Here is a 7,500-nt window from a genome sequence, read left to right on the forward strand (position 1 = left end):
AGAGAGAGAGAGAGAGAGGGAGAGGGAGAAAGAGGAGGAAAGGAAGGGAGGGCCAGCGTTCGGGAGTTAGAGGGGACAGGTGAGAGGAGGAGGAGGAGGAGGAGGAGGAGGAGGAGGAGGAGGAGGAGGAGGAGGAGGAGGAGGAGGAGGAGGAGGCGCATTACTACCACCAAAAGCCACCCTGCGAGGAGGAGGAGAAAGGAGGAGGAGGAGGAGGAGGAGGAGGAGAAGGAGGAGGAGGAGGAGGAGGAGGAGGAGGAGGAGGAGGAGGAGAAGAAAGTGGAGGTGGAGGAGGTGGAGTCCTGGTACCACCACCAAAAGCCCAACCTCCCTTCCTCCCAAACGAGAGAAGGAGGAGGAGGAGGAGGAGGAGGAGGAGGAGGAGGAGGAGGAGGAGGAGGAGCCACCGCGGCACTGGCACCTCCACCACCACCACCACCACCACCACCTCCCGCAGCGGGCAGTCAGTTGTGCTTTGGGCGGTGGTGAGCCAAGACGCGCTCCCCTCTCGCGTCGCCCTCCCTCCCCTCCCCTCGCCGCCACTACCTGTTGAGTGTAAGACTGTCCCGCGAGCTAACTAGACGTGCCTGCCTGCTTACCTGCCTACCTGCCCACCTGTCTTACTGCCCTTCTCTCCTCTGATTCACCTGCTCTGTATCTCCGCGTCTTTCTGTCTATTTACATGTGTGTTTGTCAGTTTCATTCCCTCTTTGTGTCTGTATCTGTGTGTGTGTGTTCGTATTCATTGTTTTTTCTTAGTGTGTATTTGGTGTTTTATTTAAGAGAGTTTGGTGGAAGTTGTTGGGGTTTTCAAGGTTGTTTTCAATGGTGTCTGGTTTGCAAGGGGCGTTTTTAAGGGTCTGGTTTTCAGGGATCGGTTTTAAGAGTTGCTGGATTGACAAAAGTGTTTATGAGTTTTTTTTTTTTTCATTAGAAGTTCTCGTTTCTTATTCTATTTCTTAAGAGAATCTGTTTTTTTGAGTGTTTTTCGAGGCTACTGTGGTTGTCAAGAGTGTTTTTTTGCCCAAGGGAAATATTCAAGAGCGTTTTCATGTTTCTAGTGATGGTCGAATGCCTTCCTGATACTTTCCTCCATCGTCGCTGTTGTCAAGAGGCTTTAGAGGAAGTTATTGCGGGTTTTCAAGAGGATTTTCAAGAACGTTTTAAGAAGATGGGTTCCGAAGAGTGCGCAGTTTTCAGGTGCTTTAAGAGGGTGTTTCAAAATTTTCTCCATCCTCAGTATTTTCAAAAGAGCCTAGTGGAAGTTGTTGCGGATTTTCAAGAGGCTTTTGAAGAACGTATTCAAGGGAAGGGTTCTCAAGGATGCACCGTTTTCAAGAGTGTTTTGAAAGGGTGTTTGATAATTTTTCCATTTCTGTTTTTAAGAAGCTCTAGTGGAAATTGTTGCGGGTTTTCAAGAGGGTTTTCAAGAGTGTTATCAAAGGAAGGGTTCTCACAGGTACGGGTTTTCTAGTGTGCATATAAAGGGTGCTTCAGAAGTTGTTGTGGTCATCAAGAAAACCTTCAAGGGAGTGGCGTTTTAAAGGTTGGTTTCGAAAGTTACTGTGGGTTTCGAGAGGGTTTCCAAGAGTGGCTTCAGAAATTAGTAGTATTGTCAAGGGTTTTCAAGGGGTGGTTTGCAGGAGCGTTTTGAAAAGAGTCTATAGTATTTTCAGGAGTGTGTTGTCAGAAATTTTGCAGTTTTCAAGAGTATTTCAAGAGTGTTTTCAGAGGTTAGTGGGGTTTTAAGAATGTTTTCCTCGGATTTTCAAGTGTTTTCAAAGTTAATGGGGTTTTCAAGAGTGTTATCAGAAGTTAGTAGGGTTTTCGAGAGTGTTTTCAGAAGTCACAGGGTTTTCAAGAGTGTTTTCAGAAGTCACAGGGTTTTCAAGAGTGTTTCCAGAAGTTAGTGGGGTTTTCAAGAGTGTTATCAGAAGTTAGTGGGGTTTTCTAGAGTGTTTCCAGAAGTTAGTGGGGTTTTCAAGAGTGTTTCCAGAAGTTAGTGGGGTTTTCAAGTGTTCTCAGAAGTCACAGGGTTTTTCAAGAGTGTTTTGAGAAGTTAGTGGGTTTTTCAAGAGTGTTTTCAGAAGTTAGTGGGGTTTTCTAGAGTGTTTAAGAGAGTGTGTTTTTCCAGCGAGCGATGGCGAGTGTTCTCAAGTTGATCGGGAAGGAGTGTTTGCAAGATTGTTTTCGTGATCCCAGAGATAATATAACGCGTCTTCTGCTAAAATAGGAAGAAAATAATGGGAAATATCTCTCTCTCTCTCTCTCTCTCTCTCTCTCTCTCTCTCTCTCTCTCTCTCTCTCTCTCTCTCTCTCTTTCCTTATACCTAGTTTCTCCATGTCAATCTTTTTCCTTGTCTTCTCTTCTGTTTCTCTTCTTTTCTCTTTATCTCTTTCTTTATCTCCCTACCACCTTGTCTTTCCCTGTTTCCTGTCTTCCTTCCACACATCTCTCCGTTTCTTCCTTCACTGTGTCTCTCTGTTAGTATCTCTTTCTTTCTGTCTCCCTTTCTCTTCCTAATAGTTTCTCTCCTTGTCTCTTTTTTTATTTCTTTTCTTCCTGCTTTTGTGTCTTATCGTTTATTTTCTTTCTTTCTTATCTGCTATCTTTATTTCTCTCTCTCTCTCTCTCTCTCTCTCTCTCTCTCTCTCTCTCTCTCTCTTCTATCCTTTCTTTCTACTTTTCTTCCTGTCTCTTATTTCTTCTTACTGTCATTTTTCTCCCTTCTTCATCTCCTGTCTTCAATTTCTGTCTGTCTATTCCTGTCTACCTGTCTAGCTTACTCTGTCTCTCCCTATTCACTTGTCTCTTGTCTCATTACCTGTTTCTCCCTACCTGTACTCTTATTTCATTCTCTCTCTCACTCTCTCTCTCTCTCCTTTCAAATTTTCCCTCTTTCTCTGCTTTTCTGTTTCTCACCTTTCTCTCCTTCCCTCTTTTCTTCTATTCCGTTTTATTTTTCTTCATCTCCTTTACTCCTTTTTTCCATCTCTCTCCTTTTTCTCTTCATTCTTTTCCTATTTCATCCTCGCCTTTTTCTCTTCTATCTTCTCTTCCCTCTTCCTCTTCTCTCCCTTCCTTCTTTCCTCATTCTTCCTCTTCATTACATTCTCTTTGTCTTTCTCCCCGTCACTCTTTGTTTTTGGCTAACTCTCTCTGTGTTTCTGCTTATTTGGACACCGGATTAACTGCTCACCTGCTTTACCTGTGTGTCTGCTAATTGCCTACCTGTGTACCTGGTTTGCTTATTCAATTATCCATGTTTAATTAATGATCTACCTGTTTCACCTGGTTAATTATTTACTATGTTACCTGCTTCTTTTTACTTATTCACCTACTGTTGGTTTGGTGAAGTATCTAGCTACCTGCTCTTATGTTTAATTATTCACGTGTAAGATGGTTTTTGGCTAAGGACAACAGAAAGGTTCACACTAAAAAAGGTCCATTGAGGTGCCAGTCACTACAAAAGAGGATTACCTTTAGTTGAAGTGTCTTGAAAATCCTTCTTCCTGTTCAAAGAGTTTAGGTCACGGCAAGAGGTGAATGCTGAAGTAGGCAGGGAGTTCCGGAATTTACCAGTGAAAGGGGGATGAAAGATTGTGAATATGTACTGGGTGACTACTGGCTTGCATTAGGGAAGTGGAGAGAATAGGGATGGAAATAGTGGGGAGGCAGTTAACCCCTTCAGTACCATGCCACGTCTTCATATCCATTGTTATTATCTGGCGATTTTATACAGCTTCAGAATCTTATGTGGGGATTAAAATAGTGAGGACTCTGGCCATGAATCTTCTGACCTCCATAGACCCTTCCTAATGTCAATAAAATGGTCTAATGATACACAAAACTCATGGTAAAAATGTGTCCCAGTACTGAAGGGGTCAAGAGTTCAGGTCACAGGAAGAGGTTAATACTGAAGCAGGCAGGGAGTTCCGGAATTTACTAGTGAAGGGGGATGAGAGATTGTGAATACTGGGTGACTATTGACTTGCATTAGGGAGTGGAGAGAATAGGGATGGAAATAGTGAAAAGGTAGATAACAGTTTAGGTCATAGGAAGAGAGAATTCTGAATCATGCAGGGAGTTCCAATTTACCAGTGAAAGGGAATGAAAGATTGTGAATACTGGGTGACTACTGGCTTGCATTACTGAGGTAGAGGGAACAGAGACGAAAGTAAGAGAAGGAAGTTAGGAGTTTAGGTCATATTAAGAGAAAATACTGAAATAGACAGGGAGTTCTTGAGTTTACCAGTGAAAGGGGATGAAAGATTACGAATATTGGGTGACTACTAGCTTGTATTAGGTAAAGGGAGAGAAAAGGGATGCAAATAGTGAAAAGACAGTTAAAAGAGAAAAGAGTCGAGGTCATAGGAAGAGAGAATACTGAAGCAAGCAGGGAGTTACAGTCTACTAATGAAAGGGAATGAATGGGTGACTACTGGCTTGCATTACGGAGGTAGAGGGAGCAGAGATGAAAGTAGTGAGACAGCGGTTAAGAAAGGAAAAAGTTCAGGTCATAGGAAGCAGGCAGGGAGTTCCAGAGTTTGCCAGTGAAAGAGGATGAAAAATTGTGAATACTGGGTGACTACTGGCTTGCACTGAGGTGGTGGAGAGAAAAGGGACGAGAGGAAGAATTGAGAAGGCAGTGAGGCGATGGGAGGAGGAGGGGGAAAGGTTAAAAGAGTTAGAAAGAGTCACAGGAAGAGAGAATACTGAAGCAGGCAGGGAGTTCCAGAGTTGACTAGTGGAAGGGGATGAAAGATTGTGACTACTGGTTGACTACTGGCATGTATTGAGGAGATGGAGAGAATAGAGATGGGAAAAAGTAGAAAGGAAGATTTATTTAGCGTAGTTAGCAAGATTGGAGGAGAAGTTAGCGTTGAAATAGCGGTGGAAAATAACGAAAGCTGCGATACTGTATAGCGATGAAAGAGAAGCTGAAGATAGAGAGTTTAGTAGTTTTAGTTCGTTGCCTACCTGTTCACCTGCTCAATTATCTACCTGTTTATCTACTTAATTAACTACCTACTAATCTGCTTGTTCTTTTCCTCCTCTCCTTCGCTTAATCCTCTGTTTGATCTCTCTCTCTCTCTCTCTCTCTCTCTCTCTCTCTCTCTCTCTCTCTCTCTCTCTCTCTCTCTCTCTCTCTCTCTCTCTCTCTCTCTCTCTCTCTCTTACTGGGTGGGTAAAGATGCGTTTCTCTCTCACTGCAACAATCTCACTCCTCCTCCTCCTCCTCCTCCTCCTCCTCCTCCTCCTCCTCCTCCTCCTCCTTGCACTCCAAATGCCTCTCAGATTTTTGCACGCAGAATTAGACTTTCCTTATCTTTCCTCCTTTTTTTTATTTCCTATTCTTTTTCTCTTCCTTTCCATTTTCTATTGCCTTCGACTACACACACACACACACACACACACACACACACACACACACACACACACACACACACACACACACACACACTCTCTCTCTCTCTCTCTCTCTCTCTCTCTCTCTCTCTCTCTCTCTCTCTCTCTCTCTCTCTCTCTCTCTCTCTCTCTCTCTCTCCATTAAGGGAAAAACCGGTAATGGCTTTTCCCTCAAACATGTACGTTGGTAAGGGGAATTATGTGTGTGTGTGTGTGTGTGTGTGTGTGTGTGTGTGTGTGTGTGTGTGTGTGTGTGTGTGTGTGTCCCTCTTCGTCTTTTTAAATTGTCTTTCTCTACCTGCACATATACGACCTCTCTCTCTCTCTCTCTCTCTCTCTCTCTCTCTCTCTCTCTCTCTCTCTCTCTCTCTCTCTCTCTCTCTCTCTCTCTCTCTCTCTCTCTCTCTCTCTCTCTCTCTCTCTCTCTCTCACCTGTCAGAGGAGGAATATGTTTTTGTTTATCCAACTTTGTTTTGACTTTAAGAAGGATTTTTGGAGACGGCGTAGTACTAGGAGGAGGAGGAGGAGGAGGAGGAGGAGGAGGAGGAGGAGGAGGAGGAGGAGGAGGAGGAGGAGGAATAGAAGGAGGAGGAGGAGGAGGAGGAGGAGGAGGACGAGGAGGAGCGGGGAAGAGCAGAAGGAGGTGGAGGATGAAGAGGAGGAGAAGAAGAAGAAGAAGAAGAAAAGAAGGAGAAGAAGGAAGAGGAGGATGAAGGGAAGAAGAAGGAGGAGAAGGGAAGAGTAGAAGAGGAAGAGGAAGATGGAGAGATGAAGTGTATATAAAGAAACACAAAGGAAGTCTAAGTATCAACAGACCCGCAGGCAATTAGGCTAACTATCCTGCTGTAACTATCAATGCCAGAGACAGGATAGCACAGAACAAGGCTCCTCCCCACCCACCACCGCATCCCCCCACATTCCATCCAGACAAGTTTAGTTTGGAAATTGTACCGCTTTATATAGGAAAACAGAATTTGAGAGGAAAATAAGAGAATGAGATTTACTTCTATCACAATACACAATCTACATATCTGATGAGGCGATTTTTCTGTAACCCCTTCAGTATTTTGACACATTTTTACCTTGAGAACTGTGTACGATTAGACCACTTGATTGACATTAGGAAGGGTCTATAGAGGTCAGAAGATTAATGGCCAGTCTTCACTATTGTAATCCCCACATGAGTTTCTGAAGCTGTATACAACCAACGAGTAGTAAGGAGAGTGAATATGGTAACGTGTCATGGTACTGAAGGGGTTAAATGTTTTTGATGAAGTGACGTGCATTGAACTAGATGACTATAGTGATGGGTGAGCTACTCCATAAAAAGACGAGCTGCCACTAATGTCTATTCTATCGTTAATCTCTATCCTTACAGTTAGCAGCAACTCGCTAAGAAACAAGCCATCTCTTGTGTCTGTTTTATCTCTAACCTCTTCAGTACCAGAGCGTGTTTTTATATTTATTCTGCTTCCTTGTTGGCGTTTTTATACAGCTTCACAAACTTTCGTGAGGATTAGAATGGTGAAGACTGGCCATTAATCTTCTAACCTCCATAGATCCTTTCCTAATGCCAATAAAAGCGTCCAAAACTCAAGGTAAAGATGCGTCACAGTACTGAATGCGTTAATCTCTACCCTTAGAGTTAGCAGTGAGTAGGAGAGGAACAAGCCAACTCTAAGGTCTATTTTGTATTCAATCTCTATCCTTACAGTAAGCAGTTAGGACTAAGTCAAGCCAACAAGCCATCATTCCATCTATGATAATTCTAATCTCCTCAGGACCAGGACGCGTTTTCTTATTCATTCTGGTTACTATTTGACGATTTTATACAGCTTCGGAAAAATATGTTGGGATTAGAATAGTGAAGACTCTGGCCATTAATCTTCTGACCTCCATAGATCCTTTCCTAATGCCAATAAAATCGTCTAATCACACCCAAAACTTAAGGTCAAGATGCGTCCTTGTACTGAAGTAAGTAACAGAGGAACAAATTATCACAAAAGTCTATATTATCTTTAATCTCTACCCTTACAGTTAGCAGTCAGTAGTAAGTGACACAGAAGCATGTCAACAAGCCATCACTAAGG

General features: G+C 43.2%; 1 protein-coding gene across 3 annotated transcripts in view; it reads left to right on the plus strand.

Annotated features, from left to right (window-relative positions):
• Positions 1 to 464: 464 nt before the first annotated feature.
• LOC123520034 (tumor protein p53-inducible protein 11-like) overlaps positions 465 to 7,500 on the plus strand; it is a 273,982-nt gene continuing 266,946 nt past the window's right edge. For all 3 annotated transcript variants that reach the window (XM_045281879.1, XM_045281878.1, XM_045281877.1), the window contains exon 1: positions 465 to 555. The gene's annotated coding sequence lies outside the window, so the exon portion shown is untranslated. The remainder of the gene's footprint in view (positions 556 to 7,500) is intronic.

Source organism: Portunus trituberculatus, chromosome 46, assembly GCF_017591435.1.
Source record: "Portunus trituberculatus isolate SZX2019 chromosome 46, ASM1759143v1, whole genome shotgun sequence".
NCBI classification, from domain to species: Eukaryota; Metazoa; Arthropoda; class Malacostraca; order Decapoda; family Portunidae; genus Portunus; species Portunus trituberculatus.